Source organism: Haemaphysalis longicornis, unplaced genomic scaffold (genome assembly GCF_048455015.1).
Source record: "Haemaphysalis longicornis isolate Haplotype H1 unplaced genomic scaffold, Haemaphysalis longicornis Haplotype H1 scaffold_6, whole genome shotgun sequence".
In the NCBI taxonomy this organism is placed as follows: domain Eukaryota; kingdom Metazoa; phylum Arthropoda; class Arachnida; order Ixodida; family Ixodidae; genus Haemaphysalis; species Haemaphysalis longicornis.
The window spans coordinates 52,454,196-52,473,981 of record NW_027526407.1 but is presented as its reverse complement, the minus strand read 5'-3'; the positions used below and the strand labels follow the sequence as shown (position 1 = coordinate 52,473,981).

At 49.1% G+C, this 19,786-nt stretch overlaps 1 protein-coding gene across 2 annotated transcripts in view; it reads right to left on the bottom strand.

The window, feature by feature from the left end:
- The window catches only part of LOC144142667 (uncharacterized), a 103,186-nt gene that overhangs the window by 34,966 nt on the left and 48,434 nt on the right, over positions 1–19,786 (bottom strand). The gene's annotated exons all lie outside the window — the stretch shown is intronic.

Below are 19,786 nucleotides of genomic sequence, written 5' to 3'. Positions count from 1 at the left end.
GCCTAAAAGCACCGCTCCGTAGCATTGTACTTTTTCCCGCGAACTTCACGCACGAGGTTCGCCGGGGAGATTCATGTCGGGCACTGCGCGCATTTGCGGGATACGACTGGCTCATCTCACTTGGGTCGTTTACGTTGTTGCGTTAGACGGATGAGATATGAGGAGTAACACTGACAAGTAATTTATCTTGAAATAAACATATTGACAATATTTCCGCCTCCGCCTTCCGTAAACTGTCCTTCTTACGACACAAATAAAAAAAAACGCTCCTTCAGACGTTAAACTATTGGCCTACTAATCAATATTCCGGCCAAAGTTAGAATATGCATGCCCAATATGGGAGCCGTTCACACAGAAAAACGTCAATAAACTGGAAAGAATCCAAACAAAAGCTGTAAGGCATATATTCGTCCAACTGGTTGACCTTCTGATCTAATTAGAGCTAATGGCATTTAACTCCTTGAGTCACGACGGAAGACATTCAGGCTTGACTTTCTTTCCCTCCTTCTACAGAGACAAACAGCACTAGACCCGACACAGTACCTGACACCCATATCGACAAGACATACGAGTCACCATCACCCCGGAACCCTAACACCTTATTTTGCACGCACAGATACATTTAAATTTTCTTTTTTTCCACGAAAAGTGCAAGAATGGAGCGTCCGAAAAGACTATGTATAAGGATTCACTTTGGTTGTTTTTCTAACTGTGTTTTGTTTGGGCCTGTGAACCTGTTCTTGTGTGTCGAATTCTTTTTTTTTTTTTTCATTTCCGCCTGACTTGAGTGCCTCTATATGTACTTTTTACTTGTATCGTGCCCCCCTGCTTGGACCTGCGAAGGTCTGTAGTATGCACTAAATGAATGAATGAATGAATGAATGAATGAATGAATGAATGAAAGGAATATTACCTCACAAGTTTGGTGGTGGTGAATTCCCAGTCATGGGGAGATTAAACGCTTGTAAGTTTAACCAGCTTCCTTTTTTTTATTCAATTAAATGAGTTGCCGAGTTTAGGGGGGCTTCACCTCAGAAATGTGATGTCACTCCTATCATTTATTCAGCGATTTTTTAAAGCGATAGCTTTCGTAGAGGGATCGACGGCGTCCTCTCAAAAAAACCAATGCATTTCCCCATAAACCAGTTGGTCGACCGAAAAGCACTGATAAGATCTCTCGGCACACAGCGCGTGCGCGAAACCGGACTTCCACTGTGTCAAAGGGGTTACTTGAAAATCGCGATAAAGTAGCGGTTGTAGATAAGGCAATGCACGCATCGATCGTGAAGAAGGAGTTGGATAGTATATCTTCATCTCATAGACCCCACGTCCGTATCCATTTAGATCATTCGTACAGGTGCCGTCCGAAGTAATTGGAGCACGGGAGCTGTGGCCGACCCGCATAGGAGCGCCGTGTAGCTGCACCGGCGGTAAACGAAAGGAGCAGAACACGCATGCGCGCCTGCCCACGGTGATAGCCCATCTATACTTCTCAACCCACTTCTTTTAACGCGGCTTCGAGCAATTTATTCGCAGCATACTGGCCTCAGCGATGGCGCTGATGGAATACCCACCCAAAAATATTAGAAAAGAAAAATTGTCGCTTCAGATCCCTGCGATTGCGATGCTTCTCCAGCAGCTCGCGTGCGCTGAAGGCACTGAAAATGCATGAGCGACGCTGCCAGATACCGTCTCCGCTATCAGCGCCATCGATGAGACCAGTATACAGCGAATAAATTGCTCGAAGCCGCGTTAAAAGAAGTGGGTTGAGAAGTATAGATGGGCTATCACCGTGGGCAGGCGCGCATGCGTGTTCTGTTCCTTTTGTTTACCGCCGGTGCAGCTACACGGCGCTCCTATGCGGGTCGGCCACAGCTCCCGTGCTCCAATTACTTCTGAAGGCACCTGTACATGCGTTTACATTGCGCGCAACATATTGCCGCGTGGGTTAGTCCTTCGTTTGCGATTTGTGTCTTTGAAGGGTTGACTATCGATTGGAGGCGCTTTTAGCGGAGGTTTTGACGCAGTCTTGACGTGAGAAAGCTTTCGCGCTTCTCTCAAGTTTCTTTAGGAAGGGATGGTAAAGTTTTTATCCTTTGAGCACACGATTACATTTTGTGCCAAATTTCGGACAATTTAATCGACCAGATTTAGGGGAAATCCCCAAGGTGGAGTAAGTTTCTGTGAAGGAAAGTTTGACATCCACCTAAATGCAGCCATACGGCTACAAAGGAAAGCTATACAGCTTTCTCAGAAACTTCGCAGTTGAAGAAAAAAAAAAAAAAAAGCTGAGAGAGAAAGAGAAAGCTGAAAAAAAGAGAAAGCTGTATAGCTTTCCTTTGTAGCCGTTTGGCTGCATTTAGGTGGATGTCAAACTTTCCTTCACATTTCGGACAATTTGTATACCATTCGTCAGCCATTTTATGTCCCATAGATGCCCATTTTTTTCGCAACCACAACAATTGCCTTCGTGCGAAAATTTATCAGGGATGTTATTCAGTTAACCGAAAAAACCGGAACCAAAAAGCGGGGGGGCACTCGAGTTAGTAATAAAGAGTTGAAAATCTCTGAACTGCTGCCAGGATGTTCCGGAGGAAAATCTCACGCCCGTAGGGAATTTGTAGCGCCTGTAACAAACGCGAACGCGACGACAGGTTTGTATCTGCCTCGCACTGGAGGAGTAAACATTCGAGTGACCAGAATTATTGCACACACTTCGGTGCAGGCCAAGCGCTTGGGGTTGAGACATCGACACCGCGATAACTGCTTCGCAGTCGTAAGAACCCCTTTCCCCTCACGGGATGAGCGCTTAATCAAAGTGGAAGTTCACTGCTTTGTGGCCACTCTTGCGCATAATATACCTGTCTGCGAAAACGAATCTCTCAGAAGAGTCATAGAGATCTTCGCTATGAAAGTTACTTTGAATACTGACATACAATAGTTTTAAAAAAAGGTCGTGGCACTTACTAACACAACACTTACCAGTTACTTGTCGCACTATAAACTGGGTACTTAGTGGATTTTACTAAGTGGCAATGTATAACATACTAAAAAGCTACGCGCTACAATGTGTATCGGCTGAGTGTTCAGCGCGACATAGACACATTCAACGGACACATATCACACTCAGACAACCAACAAATGAATTGAGCAAGAAAAAGAACGTAACGCACGACGAGAGCGACAACAACATATTTACCTTACAAATACATCTACTCTTCTTTCTTTTCTACCCAGCAGCGGAAAGTTATTTGATAGAGTTGGTGGGCTTGTCGCAAAACACAAATATTTTAGCGGTAATTTTAGAATTATGCATTTTATTGTGAGCACATGCAAGTGAGCATGCGGATTTGCAAAAATTTTTAATCGGGATTTGGAGTGAGAAAAGTGCTGTACTTATTACGTTCAATAATTCATAGAATTTCGTCACTGTCACTGCATCTTAGTATCAAACAACCAGAAGTTACTAAGTGCATGGTATAGACTAACTAGTAACGGTTCCACACCTAGTCGCAAGACCTATGTACCGTTCTGGGTGTATTAAAGTTCGTAAGGAGTTAGTAAATACAGCCGTTACTACCCTGTTACACGATTTTTTATTAAGAGTGAACCTCTATGTGTTTTCAACGGCGGTAAACACGCATGCGCATTCGTTCCTGGTTCTTAAAAGATTGCTAAAAAGCGTGTTTTTCAGAGCAGGTCGGTGTCTTCCAGAGATGAGCCGTAATAGGTTTGAATTCGTAAACCGTGACCACTACTGATGCACGGCCGCGGTGCCCCCAAATGTTGGTCATGAACATCTGTAACAGTAGGATCACATTGTAGATGCTCATAAGCTAGGCTCGTATCCACTGCAGTCAACCTAGAGGACCAGACGGACAGGCACCGTTTAATGCCGCAGAAGTGTGTCCTTTCGATACTTGACAATCAAGAATGATCAAATGCGCTCCATAGGGTCTTGCTCGCCTGAGAGAGGCACCGTACACGCTATGTACATTTCCGTCCCTCTCTCTCCCTTCTTGACGCCCTCTCTCTCTCCACCATCTGCCCAGACTATCTGTGGACCCCGCAGACCGAAAGGCAGACATCTCCGCAAGAAACCGCTGAATTTAGCGGGAACAAACAAAGTGTCGGCAACGTACCGCTTTCAATTCTGAAAACTTGCTGTAGCTTCACCAGGTGTTCTTTGATACGGCACGAGTCGTTAAGGCGCAACCACACGAGCGCGTAACAACGACGCACTTCCGCATCGACGTAAACTTGTACGCGCGACCACGCACAACACTGGAGAGGGCGCGTAACCACAAGACAGCCGCCGTAACAGCGACGACTGCCGTATGTCCTAGGCCTAACGCCACAGGACCGGCTTCAACCGAAGCTGGCTTTCACCATGTATGACCATTAACTTGCATTCGAACAAAGAATGATAACACAAATGTTTTAGGGGCGTAGCACCTTCAGGCCGAGGCTTGTCCGTCCGGCGTTCGTGCGCATGGCACAGCACCGTATAAATCGAAACATCTGTGAAGAAAAGGTTCACGGAAGGTTAACAAGAACAAAATAAAACGTTACAAAAAGGTTAGAGAGAGGGAGAGAGAGAGAGATAGTGTTCCTGGAGAGCCGTGCTGCGCATGCGCGAAGAGCATTGCATTGGATTGGGTTGAATTTGGATTAGATTGGATTGGATTGAAATGAATTGGATTAAATTGACTTGTATTGGATTAGACTGAATTGGAAATCGTTTTAGCTGCAGTAAGCACTCTCACGGGTGATCTGCGGTAAGAACGATCCCCAGTGCTTCGCCCACTCGTCATGATTCACTTCGTGGAGATGCGTGCATTTTTTTTTACTACATGACAAACCTCTTTCAATCAGGCAATAAAACGCGTAGGGAATAGACCGAACCCCGTTCTCGCTACCAACTCCATCGCACAATCAGCTGCCCATTCAAACGAGCAAGCGGAACTGGTTTCAACGCGCGGTGCGCGCAGCAGCAGTGCGTCGATGTCTGGCTGGCTCTGACTTTGGCGCAGCACGCGAGTACCGATGCATTGGGCGTACACCGGAGTATGCGGGTTTTACGCGCGCTTACGCCGAGCTACGTCGATGCGCGAGTACATCCATCTTCCGCGTCCATGTGGTTCAGCCTTTAACGAAAATACCAATCCCGAACTTTGCTTCCATTCATTGCACTTCCCAATACACGAAGGTCGCGTTTCTACTCTCACGCTCCCCCCCCCCCCCCCTTCCCTTTAACGGAAACGGATAACGTGTTTCCACTTGGTGAACTCACACTCCCAAACAAGAGAGTCCTCCAGGGCGTGATTACCAAGTGACTCTCGCAGTTTCCCGTTTCAAATGGGAGCCGGCTTTCGCGCAAGCCAACAAAAGACGAGCACCGCCGATGACGCTGGACCGTTTCCATCCTCAAAGGAAGCTCCGGAGCTCACAAAAAGCGCGCGTGCCTCAGCCGTGACGTGTCCGCCACAACAGGCCTCGCAGCTCAGCGCGGCGCGGTAGAACGCATAGCGCCGCTTCCCGGCCTATGCGGTCTGCGCGCCTTTCAACGGCGCAGCCGGGGAAGAAGAGGCCATAACGCCGGCGGCTTATTGACCCCGACTTGGCCAAGCGTGGCGAGCCGATTAGCGGGGGCGGGCGGCGCGGATTAACCCCGACCGAGCGGCTTTATTAAAAGGCGGCACGCCGCCACCGCCACCACCACCGCCGGAGATCCATTTCACTGATGGAGATTAGTGTCGCTTGGCTGCGCGGCGCCCTCCTCTCCGTCTTCTCCTAGCGGAAACGGAGGAGGGAGAAGAGGGAGGAGGAGGCTGCCCTTTGGGGCAGATTTTGCGCGCCCTAGCTCTCCTTTCGGGGGAGTAGAACGAAAGAGAGAGACTAGTGTAGTCGGAGCTTGTTCGGAGCGGCGCACGCAAGCTCGGACTTTCTAATTCCAAGGGTCCCTTTCCTCAGCAGCCGTTTCTTCTTTTGCGTATCCCCCTCTCTCTCTCCCTCGGCTGCATCTCATTAAGCGCCGCAAATTGGACTCTAATCTGCGTGGTCCGCGCAAGCGAGCGGACAGGCCGCGGGCATCGATCGACGCCGGCGGCCGACACACAACCAGCCGTTCGCTTCGCCGCCTACCGGCGGCCAGTGGAAGCGGCGGAAGAAGAGGCCAAGACCCCGAGGAGCGATGCTGCTGAGCGCCTCCGACTCCCTTCTTCACCCCCGCGTGCCTGGGATGCCACAGCGGGGGATCTTCTCATCTGCAGCCTCCTCCCAGCGTCCTCTTTCCTCGCCTAGGTGCGCCAGGAGCGACTCGGACGGGAGGGGGGGCAGCAATCCAATTTTGAGCGCCAGACGACAACGACGACGCGTCAGGGACCCGGATGAAGAGGAGGGGGGCGGAGAGATTGAGGACTGGAAAACAAACAGATGGGCGCGCCACCGCGCTGTTCTGCGTCGCGAGCGCGCCAAATTAAAAACGGGACCACGCTTCAGCCGTCGTTGTTCCCCCTCCGGGAGGGGAAGGAGGGAAGGAGAGGGACGAGGGGGTGACGGGCGAAGAAGCGGCGGCAGGCGTGAATCGATAATTGCGGGATAATCGGGTAATGACCACTTTCTGCGCGTCATCCCGGGCGTTTCCCCCGCGGCGGCAGCGGCGGGGTCGCCGACGCTGCTGCCCCCTGCCGCCGACCCGGAGAGCGAGAGTGGCCGCTCTCCGGACGCACCTGGAAATTAAAGATGGCCGCCACGCCGTCTGCGGACCTTTCCCCCTGACACGCTCTTGTGGCAGCGCTGGGTTCGGGTTTCCTCGTCGTCGTAACGGTGCTTTACACTTCCCCTTCTTCCCGCCTTCTACCCTGACCTCTCTCCCGGTCGAGATGCCATCAAACGAGCGGGAACGGCAGCCAGGTGCGCTGCTAACGTGTTGGGCTTTATCTTGCTCTGGAAGTGAGGGGGCCCTCTGACGACCTGTGTCTTTCATGAGTCACGGGGGTTTACGCCGCGTGTTCTGAAAGCACCCACAGTTTCATGGGGTCAACACAACTGCATCATTTTGCTTCACCGGCAAGTGTCCGGAGTATTTTTTTAGATTCCACGTCGAAGCGACCGTGCGTTTTCCCACTATCCTCGAAAAATTAAAAAAAGAAACATGCGATGGAATACCAATTTCACACATGTTTTACTTTCCAGAACGCCGCCTTTTCCTCCCACCCCATCACCCTCTTTCACAGCAGAGCTTGAACAACTACTTTCTAGAGGTTACAGACAAATTCCAATGCTCACGGGCCTTCACTATGTTTGAAAAATAGAGCGCGACTTGGACAACGACACTACAGAAGGACGACGGGACAAGCGCTCTATTAGGGGCGAAGCTCCTCTTGCTCGGGCCCTGTCCCGTCCCTCGTTGCTGCTGTATCCGGCACATTAATGATGATTGTGGCAGGATCCCCCTAGAGATTGGCCAACCAAAGATGTGCCGAAGAGGTCAAAACGTTCAACGCGTTCGTTGCTACCCAACAAGGAGGAGAGGAAGAAGAAGAGGTTGTCGTTCGTCGCCTGCGAGCTGAAGACACGTGCCCGGGGTACGCGACACAAGACGCTCTGCAGAAGGCGACGGCCAAGGTGGCTGAAATGTCACGCACCAAATTCGTCAATTTACCCATGGAGATTCTTATCGCCCCAAACAAGCCCTACATAATAACCACAAACATCGACGTCGTCGACGGGCTTGTCAACGGAGCGGTGGTAAGCTTGACGGGTCGAGTCTTTATATGATGTGTGGGCGAATGTTTCACGATTTTACCGATAAGCATTTTAGCTTCGCCCCTCTCATCATTCATTCACTCGTGGAGATGGCTGGATTTTTTTTTTTCAATTATTATACACCAACTTGCCCGACAGCTTTGTTTCATAAAGTTACTTCACTATGTGTATGTACCCTACCCTCCGCCCAGCGAACGGTGATATACCCCATACCCTGTTCCACATGATGTGGGAGTGCCCCCCAACTCCATACCCCACTTCCAATCCCAACCCCTGATACGAACGGTGGGCAGCCCTGCTAACAGGTTCGACCCCTCTCACCAGCGAGACTTGGTGACGAAGCCCCGACTGTCACCGAGGGCCTCAGAGTTTACGACTTGCAAGACCCCGGCAAAGCTGGCGCCCTTATTCCACCAAGCTTGATTGGCTCTTTTCGTTAAACGTTTATTCAATCGAAGAATCGGAGAACTATTCGAGTGGAAAGCGAGAACAAAGTCAGAAGAAGCACTTCCCATTAACGTGATTTCTCAAAATACGAAATGTCAGTGTATAATTCTTCACATACCGCTGGCAGTGATCACGCCTACAACACAAGAAATCACGACGCTTGATCATAGCGTTGCTGCCGTGGAACCTCCAGGTAGGAGTCACTATTATTTCGAACTGCATCCCGTCTAAATGGTTTTCTTTTTAATCTGTGATGGTATACTCACGCAAATCATATCAACCACACTCTTTATACAAATTTATCCACCTCACCATGCAAAGCGTAAGTGGCACGAGGGATGAAGCTCTGGCTCTACATAGGTCACTAAGGTTGGGCGCCAGCTAGTGAAGACGGAAGCGCTCGTGTGTGTCTTTTTGTAGCGTGATCTACACTGACCGAGGTTGAGCAGTTTCTCGTGGCTCCTGGAGAGCCGTGCTGCGAATGCGCGAGGAGCAGTGACGTCTCACGACGCACAGCTGGCGCGCCGGAGCCGCCGCCGCCGCTACTGGATTGGATTGAATTTGATTGGGTTCGACTGGATTTAATTTGATCGGATTGGATTGAATTGAAATAAACTGGATTATATTGGAAATCGTTTTAGCAGCAGTAAGCATGATAATCAAGTTAATACTAGACAACCAGGAAAGCTAAGAATAACGAGCTGAACCTTAGCTCAAGCTACGTATATCCTGGCATAGCCGAGCTAAGCCACTGCTAATTTTTTTCTTGTCATCCGTTCCGTACAGTCGAACACGGATATATCGAACTCCAAGGGGATCGCGAAAGAATTCGATATATCGATAATTCGATATATAAAATACGCCTATCTGAAGATTATCTGACAACTTCGCACATCACTGAGAGCTTTCTGAAGTCGTGGAAAACGGTAGTTTACGTTTTGACCCTCAAAGCACGGAAAATCCGAACCGCAGCATGATGACCACTGCACTTTATTTATCATTAAAATGTCTTTGAGCTTCGCTTGTTTTTTCTTCTGCGTCGTAAAGTTCGCCAAATTGTCTTCAAGATTACAAACACGCACAAATGAGAAAATCAACGCTGTACACTGTGCCACAACAGAGGCGAATAACGCTGACGGAACCTTGGCTGCAGTAGGCGGTTGGGAACGTTGTCAGGCACTGAGTGCCGTTATCTTCAGTATCCGAACCGAACACCTCCCCCATCTGGAGGTGTGCAACGAAGTCGCTTTGCACCCGACACGCTCCGGAATAGCCGGGGCGGGTTGTGCTGCATTCGCCTTTACGTCAACGTTGATGCGTGCATCGCCCTCAAAACTATTGCGAGGAATTCCGGACGCCTTTTCAACCAACATCTTTTCAGCAGCCTGCACCCGACGAATTCCCGCCTTCGTTGCTCCGAAATAAATGCCTTGGACAAAATAAACATACAACGCCGCATCGGTCCCCCTGCACGAGCCACTAAACAGCTCAATCACAGAAAAAGAGTGCCTCCGGTCACTTTCTTTTGCTCCTTTATGTTCTTTCGCCCCAACCACTATCCGCGTTCTAGCTATCATGGAGCTGCCCCTCGTGCTAGCGTGAAAACAGCTGTTGAAGGCCATCGAAGCGACATAATGCCGCGGACGCCGCCTCTGTCTCACCAAGCCAGGAAGCTTCTGCGGTGAGTCAACATTATCATCAACTCCACCCCATTAGAAGAAGCAAACTTTCAGGGGCACCTTCGGCGCGGAATTCGATATATCGAATTCGCCCGTGATAAGGAGTTCGATACACGCGCGCAACAGCCCCATACTTTTGCATGGGATTTTCAAGGGGATGTTTGCACTGTTCGATATAGACAATAATTCGATATATCCGTGTTCGATATATCCGTGTTCAACTGTATTAAGACGTATGTATTACGTCAACTTGTGTCTGTTTTTTGTTTTAACAAATTAGTGGTTCATTCATTCATACTGGCTGTACGTCAGCAGCACAGAGATTTTCCTTCCCATTTTCTGGTTATTTCTGGAGACAAAGATAATACGAAACGGCCATGGGGTGTTTAAGGAAGTTAGGAACACTGCCACGGAAATGACTGCCGCCACGGAAATGACGCCAGTACACCTTTGCCGAAGCGACCCGCCAGCAGGACGTCGCTCGCCAAGCACACCCACAAGACAGCCGCCGACCCGCAAACCATGCTCAGCTGCAGATTTCTGTGCACATTTCACTTTCGCGTTTTAAGGATTCCTAGGACAGCGGAATCAACCACAGTTTTTTTGTAAGCTGGCTTCCACGCAATCTGGGTTGCACAGTAAAGCATCTACGGAGGGAGTGTGTTTACAACCGCACCTTATACTCCTCTCCACCGCCTCTGCCTTTTGTAGCGTAAGCTACACTGGCCGAAGTTGAGCAGTTTCGCGTGGCTCCTGGAGAGCCGTGCTGCGCATGCGTGAGGAGCAGTGACGTCACACGGCGCACACAACGTCGCTCGCTGCCCGGCGTCTGTCGCACACCCCACGCGCCGAGCGTCTTCGCGTACCTCCGTTCCGCACGTGGCGGCCCCGTCCACTTGATGATCATGCGAGGGGTGGCCGAGTGTTGAACCGATGGCTCGTGCGTCGCAGCAACACCGGCGTGCGCCTGTGGAACCAGCTTAGCTTTGGGGCGATTGGTGACACTTCGCCGGAGCCGCCTGATAAATATACCTACATGTATCACATAATGCGTATACCATGCGTGCGTGTGCGTGTGCGTGCGTGCGTGCGCGTGTGTGTGTATGTGTCATTGAAGCAGCAGTAAGCATGATAACCAAGCTATCCTAGACAATCAGGAAAGCTAAGAATAACCAGCTCAACCTTCGCTCACGCTACGCACTATCCTGGCATACCCGAGCTAAGCCACAGCTAATTTTTCTTCCGGAGTCGCCTACCACCTTGCAACGCGCGGCGTCCCCTTCCCCTGACGTTGCGCAATGCCGCGCGCTCTCCGGCGGCCAACTGTGCGGCGCACTCGAGACGTCATTGTCTCTACCCACCAATCGTGTCTGTCTTTAGTCCGTGACGTAGAGCTCGCGCCACTGACCTTATAACTCAACGTAGCAAATCCCCGTAATGCTCAAATCCAAACATTTGAGATCACACCAGAGCGCTAGCCTTGCTGGACTTCCGTCTTTCCAGTGAGGAAGGGCTTTGATTTTTTTTTTTTTTTTACGTTTTGCAGCGGAAGATTAAAAAGAAGGTGGGCGGTACTCGTACACCATTCGGTAGTTGCCGTCGCGGGATGTTAATCGAGCGCCGTGCGTTGTTTAGTTCTTGACTGATTGAGAGTAGGGTTTAACGAGCCGACGCAACGCAGGCGATGAGGCGCTCCGTGGCGGGGGGCTCCGGATTAATTTTGACAACCTGGGGATCTCTAACATGCGCCGACACCTCGTACACACGGGCGTTTTTGCTTTTCGCCTCCATCAGAAAAGCGGCCGCCGCGGCCGGGAATCGAACGCGCGACCTCGTGCTCAGCACGCTAGACGAGTGCGCTAGATTGCGCGCTAGACGACGAGCAAGGGGCGCCCGGAGTACGCACCTGCGGGTGGTATGCCGCCCAGTAGAGTGAACAGAGCCGCCTCCCTTGCACCGGCAGAACGCGGCCCTGCTCGCTGTCCGGCGCGCCTCGCGTCATGAAGACGTAGCTGTCAGCAGCATCGGGGTGACGACGCCTCCGCATTTGCGTCTTGGGTTGCGCAAAGAGTACGACGCCGAAATACAACCACGGCCCTCCACAGCCAAACGTTACAAATACATCATGAAACACCTAACCGAGATCGAAGAAGAAACAGATAGAACCAACTGAAATTCGCCCCAGTTCAACGCTCGGGCAAGCAGATGCAGGCGCCCAACAAATACAGTCACTAACGGTCCGTGTCAATGCATGCTATTTTAGAAAAAAAAAGGGATTTAGTTATCACAGCGGGTACCGCATGCCGGGCAGTCATGCGGCACGTTCATATACACCATCCGCCACGGTGGTTCAGTGGCTAAGGCGTTGCGCTGCTAAGCACGAGGACGCGGGTTCGATTCCCGGCGTAGAAGCCGCTTTTCTGATGGAGGAGGAGGGACAAACTTTTATTGAAAAGCAAGACTTTTGGTGACGCTGATGGGTGGGGTCCCTAGTACAGGACTCCACTGAGTCTGGCCTTCTCCCGGGCCTGGTTGACTAGATGAAGCTGGTCTTCCAGGCTCGAGCTGGCCAGGGCTGCCTCCCATAGCTCAAGTTTTTTCTCTGGTGTTGTATCTTCACGCCAATTGCTGTTGCACTCCCAGGTGATGTGGTATAGTGTGGGAGTGCTGCCGCAGGTTGGACATTCTGATCGGTATTTTCCTGGGTAAATAAGGCTATACCTGTGGAGGTTTGAATAAGTATTCGTTTGAATATGTCTCCAGGAGGTGGCTTCCATTGCGTTTAGCTTTTTGTGAGGGGGCGGGTAGAGTGCCCTGGCTGCCCTGAGTGCTTCCAGTCTTTCCCCATAGCCGTTGGGAAGTGGGGTTAAAAACGGCGTGCCGTCACCCGCCCGGTTCGTCAATTCTCGGGCAGTGCTGTTAGCCGCTTCGTTCCCCGCCAATCTCTCGTGACCGGGGGTCCAGGTCAATCTGTGCGTGCCATGGGGTCTTCCTTTGATCTTGTTCAGTATGTTTGCTGCCACCCGTGGTATTCTTCCTTTAACGAAGTCGTAGCATGCTTGCTTGAAGTCCGTAATTATGTGCAGGCTCTTCTGTTGTCTCTCTCCGTGGGCGAAACCAAGGGCTATTGCTGCGGCCTCCGCTTCCTCGGGATTCGTATTCTTAATAGTCAAGCAATCTATTAAGTTGTGATCAGAATCTATGACAGCCGCCACCGCATCTCTGTTGTTTTTGTACATTGCTGCGTCAGTGTAGAATGTGTTAGGGTCTCCATGAAGTTTTTTTTTCTAGATATGCTATCCTTGCTTTTCTTCTTCCTTGGTGGGCTGTCTTGTCCATGTGTCTTGGTATTGGTGATATAAATAAGTTTCGGCGTATGTCCTTGTCGAGGTCGACTTTACTTGTGATGTTGAATTTATCAGCGGGCGTGCCTACTCTTTCGAGTATGGCTCGGCCTGCTCTAGTGAGTTGCAGCCTTTGTTTTTAAGCGATCAGCGTGGCTTCTTTGATCTCCTCAAAGGTGTTTGTTACGCCCAGTTTTTGTAGCTTACTCGTGGCCGTGCACTGAGGAAGTCCGATTGCGGTTTTACAAGCTCCCCTTAATATCGTTTCTATTTGATCGTTCTCTTGTTTGTTTAGCCGGTGATATGGTAGGCTGTACGCCACTCTGCTGACCACCAGGGCTTGTACCAGACGGAGAGTGTCTTCTTCTGTCATTCCTGTTTTGTTTCTTGTTATTCTTCTGATTATTCGTGTTATTTGCTGTGTGGTCTTCTTGAGCATCTGTATAGTTTAGTTGGCCTTTAGGTTGCTCTGTATCCAGAGTCCGAGTATCCTGATTAATGAGACTTCTTTGATTTTTTGTCCTTCCAGAATGACATTTAGGTCTCCCGGGCTTTTGTATCTGCTGTTATAGACCCTGATTATTTCTGACTTTTCTGGAGCACACCGGAGGCCGCTGTCCTTGGCGAGAGATTCTACGCAGTTCGCCGCCTGTTGAACTGCTTCTTCCTTTTGGGCCAATGAGCCTTTGGTTGTCCATATGGTTATATCATCCGCATATAGCGTATGGTTAATGTTTGTTATTTCCTGAAGTTTTTTTGCTAGCTTTATCATCGCTACATTGAAGAGTAAGGGCGATATTATAGATCCTTGAGGACCAGGTGTGCCTTTGTTGGGCATTTTGAGCCTTTTGGATCTGACTTCCCCTAGTCCTATGCTTGCAGTTCTGTCTGATAGAAAAGCTTTTACATAGTTGTAAATTCTCTCTCCGCAATGGAGGTTATTGAGCTCTTTTAAAATTGCGTAGTGTGACACATTATCAAAAGCCCCTTTTAAGTCCAGGGCCATGATTATGTGTTCACTTCCCTTGGGAATGTTGGTGAGCACCTCTTCTTTCAGGAGCAAGAAGGCGTCTTGCGTAGATAGGCCTTCTCTGAAGCCTACCATGGTGTGCGGTAAGAGGTCGTTGTCTTCCAAGTAGTTCTGTAGCCTTCTTAATATTATTCTTTCGTAGACCTTCCCCAAGCATGAGGTCAGTGAGATTGGTCTAAGCGCTTCGATTCCTGGTTTCTTCCCTGGCTTGGGGATGGCTATTATTTCGGCATGTTTCCATTCCTGTGGGACTTCTCCTTTTGTCCAGAGTTCTTCATTTATGTACTTTGTTAGTGCCTCTATATGGTCTTCGCTTAAATTTCTAATCATTGCATTTGTTATGCGGTCCGCACCCGCGGCGGTGTTTTTCTGTGCCGCTCTGATTGCCGCCCTAACTTCTTCCTTAGTTATTTCTGCGTCCAGGGCTTCATGGAGGCGAAAAGCAAAAACGCGCGTGTGTACGAAATTTCGGCGCACGTTAAAGATCCCCAGGTGGCCAAAATTAATCCGGAGCCCTCCACCTCGGAGCGCCTCATCGCCTGCGTTGCGTCGGCGCATTACAACCTTACACCCGACGATATCGATGCATATGGTGATGACTACTTCTAGCAAAGAGCAAAGCGAGGGCGGGACATGTAAATAAACACTTTCAAACCTGTACAAATGCGTGATGATGTGTCCTTCAGCGCTCACGTAGAATGAAATCCTGTAGCTTCGCTGTGGTTTAAGCCTTGCGCGACTTAAAGCAAGCTTCGCCAGTTTTTTTATTTTTTTTTTTTTCCTCTTCGCTCACCGAGGGTGTATCTGTCCCGCCCGGCGAGAGGGGTATCTTCTGCTATCTATCTCTCCGTTGGTTGCGGGAAAGAGTCCAGTCGACGTCGGTTGGAAACCGTCAGGAATTTCGTGAGCACCAGTGCGGGCGGTTCCTATAGTTGTTCTGTATATAATTACGCATGTAAAGTTGTAAATGGTTGTGACTCAGAGTCTGTCTCGCCTCTCACGGTGATAAGGGACAGGGTGGTGCATTTCTGAAGGAAGCAATAACTAAAATTTACTGCATTAATCGTTCTGTGTAATCGTCGATCGCCTGTGCGTTTGCATAAATATACCACACATTATAGAGAAGAAAAAAAAAAACCTGCCGCGGTGCTTCAGTGTACATAAGGCGTTGTGCTGCTGATCACGAGAATGCGATTTCGAGTCTTGGCAACGGTGGTGGTTATGCTGACGCAGGCGAAGCACCTTCTGTTCTGTTTTTCAGTACTTTCGGAGCGTAAAAGCCAGCCTTAATTTTTGCTGTCGCAAATTATACGACGAAAGGCTGTATCGATCGGCGTCTAAACCAAAAAAAAATTACACCATGTTCCCGTAGGGGAACCCTGAGTAGTATGCGAAGCAGCCATGGAGTCGACAGAAGTTCCCATTAGTTTTGAGTTCGTCGTTTCCGCTAACGGCCAGCTTCGCGTGCCTTCGTTGCATCAGTAGCTTCTTGGCGTAGTTTGAATGAGTGAAGTAGATAAGGCGCGTTCGTAGCACGTGCTTTTCCGTCTCGGTTTGTAGCACAGTGGGAAGAGCGCCACGTACCTCCCGTCACGGCCAGAGCGTCGTGCGATCGAGACCGGCCGCCTCTTATTTCTTTTTTTCGCTGACATCAGCCCAAACGCTGACGCGGCTGAAGAGACGCGCATGCGCAGTAGAGTGAAGACGGCGGACAACGACAACGAGGGAGGGAGGGACACAGCCCCGAGCATGAGATGCTTCGCTTCTAGAAAACAGGAAGCACGCGGGAGGGCTGGTCGGTGCACGTTAAAAACGCGAGAAACGGCGCGAAGTAACGGGACGTCTTCTACTCTGTGCGTGTCTTCAACACTGCGTCCCGTTACGTGGCCTGTTTCTCACGTTGTTATCTAAATAAAAATGACTTTGCACTTAACTATCACGTGCACGTGCCCACCCAATCGCATTGCGATATTTTATGTCTTGAAGCTCGTCTATCGAGCTACCCTGAGCGTTTAGTCCTCGAGTAATGTCAATGCTTGCGAATTTAGAACACAAGAGGGTTCTGAACGTGTGCCGAAAGTACGTACTTACACGCGGAAGGCTTTCGCTTTCGGCCTCCGTCAGAAATGCAGCCACATTGGCGGGAATCAAACATGGTGACCGTGCCTAATAGCGCAATGCATCGTGAGCTACCATAGGAGGTATAAAGCACTCCCCTGAGGCGCCTCAATGACTACGTGTTTCTTGGGCGGGCAAAACTGAAAATTTTAAGGCGAAAGACTAAGGTGCTTCATCCAAAGCGAAAAGTGACAGTCGCCTTAGTTGTCGCTTTCGTCGTCAACACGAATGGAACCAAAATGGCCGCCACTTTAAAGAGAAAATAAATTGGGTTCGTGTGGGATTTGAACACGGGTAGCCATCCTATAGCAGCCGCGTGGGTTAACCGCAAAACTAACCGGGCACCTTACCAGAAGGGCACAAGAATTAGCGTGATGCGTGCCCCGTGACGGGTGCACGTGACGGCAAGTACGTAGAACGGGAGCATGTGGAGGGCAGTGCTGACTGGGGAAGCTTAAGCGTGAAGTGCGCTCAGTCTTGCTGTCGGAGTCATTCGCGTCAGAAGGCAAAGAAAAAATGGCCGCGTAACTATCGTTGCAAATGTCGACCAAAGACGATAGTCTTTAGTCGACATTTCCCTTCGCTTTCCCGCACATGTGTCTCTCCCGTCGCACTCCTCACAAGGCAAACAGGTTAGAGGTTTGCTCAAATCAATTTAAATTGACCGCATTCCACTGCTCCAGTCCGGGTGCCTCGATGCCAGCGCTGCCGTATGGCGGAGACGCACGTGAATCGAGGCGCACTACTTCAACGTGTATAAAACCACGTTTCCTTACTCCACGTGCATTTCAAGCGGAACGTGGAACCTATCTAGTGGAACCTTTCGTTGCTTTAGTCGTTTGATTTTTAAAAATGACGCTACAAGCTATAGTGGCGCGGGCGCCAGCAGGCGACGAAGTGATTTTTTTATGCAGTAGATGCAGCATTTCATTTGATCACAAAAAGCAAGCATCCATGAATCTGTTATAAAGTAACACTGCAAATATCACATATGTATTGATTTTCTCCCCCACATTTGCGTAATGTTTTGTTCTTGTTCAACAATGTTGACCGTATGAACATTGCAACCGGACCTAGACGTTTAGACTTGGCTGTGGGTATACAAACCTATTGTGCACCTTTTGTTACACTTTGGCCGGGTGGCTGAATCGAGTTACAGACAGACAGACCGACAGACAGACAGACAGGCAGACAGGCAGGCAGACCAAAATTCTAGCGTTCAAGTAGCCCAAGACACTATCGTCCTTAAAAATAAAAACCACTTTGAAAGGCAAATATATGAATGTCTTTCTCAACGTAGCCTAAGTTTTAAAGAATGTCGCAACAAATGTCCAACCAACAATCGCAACGAATCACATATTACACCGAGGATAATGTCAGAACAATCTTTATGACAACACAGAATGGCTTTCGCCCTGAAGTCGTCTTGACCCAAAAATTGGCCCGTCCATTATCACACACTGTAGAGTGTGATAATTCAATTTTTGCTCACGCGTTCCCGCAATACGTTCGCCCAATGCGTTCGCGCAAAAAACTGAATGCATACAATTACACAACAAACGCGACATTTCCGGCCCTACGCAATGGTGTGGTCGAGCTGGGAGTAAAAAATGCAAATACCCTCCGTTTTAGGACGACAGTGGTTGAAACGCGAAGGTTTCTTGCGTGAGAAACTGAAATGCGAAGAGGCAAACTCTAAGCCACTGCAATCAAAGTCAGAGCGTCAACGCTCAAAGTGCAAACTACCTGCGAGCCAAAGTCCAAACACAGGCGGCAGCAGACAACAGCAAACCCAGACGACAGCAGACGACAGCTCACGAGAAAGTTGAACGCCCACGCCCCCACCGTCGTCGTTCAAAGTGAAGCGTTCAAATTCCCTTTGAAATCCAAACGGCTTCCATTATGTCCCAATGACGCAATCGGATGGACGTCGGGAGTGGGACCCGGCATAGAATCTGACCCTGAGAAGCCTTTTTTTCTTGCGTCATTATTATTATCATCACCTGCCCTCCCATTGCGCAAAGCTGACTTTCCGGTCGTGCGTTTTAGGTAACCACACCGCAATCAGTGAGACCAAAGAAGCTTCGCTTTAAAAAGCGCGGTTGGGCAGTCAAAGTGCTTTGTTACGAACTGCGCCCTTGCCCCTAATGTGCAATGAATCCGCGTCTAACGAATTCGCTTTATTCGAAATCAACATAGCCTAACACGGTTTTTCCTATCACCAGCTTCGCCTAATTCCCTAGCACCTGGCTTTCCCTACACTCTAAGCTGGGTAACCCTTAATAGAGATATACATTTTCGAATTTTTGTAACCTATAATTTATAAGGTACAAATGTAACCTATATCTTCGTAACCTTTATATACGTATACACGTAAGGATTACGCAGTTATGGGTTACTTTGCAGCTTTCAGCATGTATACCTTTATATAAGTTACATCTACCGCCGTCCAAGGACACACAAATTGGATGGTTCACGTGATGTTGTGCTTTCGCCGGCGCCGCTGTGGCGACACCCCGAAGGCGCCTTTCCCGCGTGGTAAACAAACATTGGGTTAGTGGAAGATATGTGCGACCATGCTGTCCATTGCGCCGTCTAAACTTTTGCGTCGGGTGTCTTTTCTTCGTCCCTTGAATAAACTACCGGCCACACGGCTGGGGCTAAAAGAGAAGTTACTTTTATAATTCCTAAAACAGCAGTGCCAAAAAGCTTGAAAATGTTCTCTTAATATATATGCATTGCATTACCTGTTCGATAATCGTTACCCAGGTTGTCACCCAAAAATCTTCGTGAGTATTGGCAACGCTTAAGTCTTATAAACAGGCATAAGTAAATTTGATGTTTGCATCAGCTTTGTGCCGTTTAAGAAACCAGTATCAAACATGCATGATAGGTCTTTTGCTAAATTGAGCTTTAGTTAAACAACATTAGGCGTTTAGTGAAACCAAGCTTGAGTGGAAACATGCACTTGATAGCATACTTCAAAAGGACGCCAAAGTTATAACATAGCCTTAAGCCAAAAATTCTTGTCTGACAACCTAGGCCATGATTATCAAAAGAGAATTGCAGTACATGCACACATATTTGCGCATTTCACAGGAGCACATTTCCAGAAGTTTGGCATCAGTAGTTTTGAACATTCACATTTATTATTCTGAAATACCTGTGGGCTATTTATTAAGAAGCAAAGCTGCGAACCACCCCAACGTTAATATCGTTCCTTAATGAGTATTAGACGAGTGCAGATTCCTGGGCGAATTGGTGTTTCCTATATTGCTTTAGACTTCCAGGTAAAATTCGGTTTATTCATATATCCTTATTAAACCTATTTAATAAATGTTGCGTGAACAGCTTCACAAACATGGCCAAATATACAAATTCTTTACCTCAATATTTGC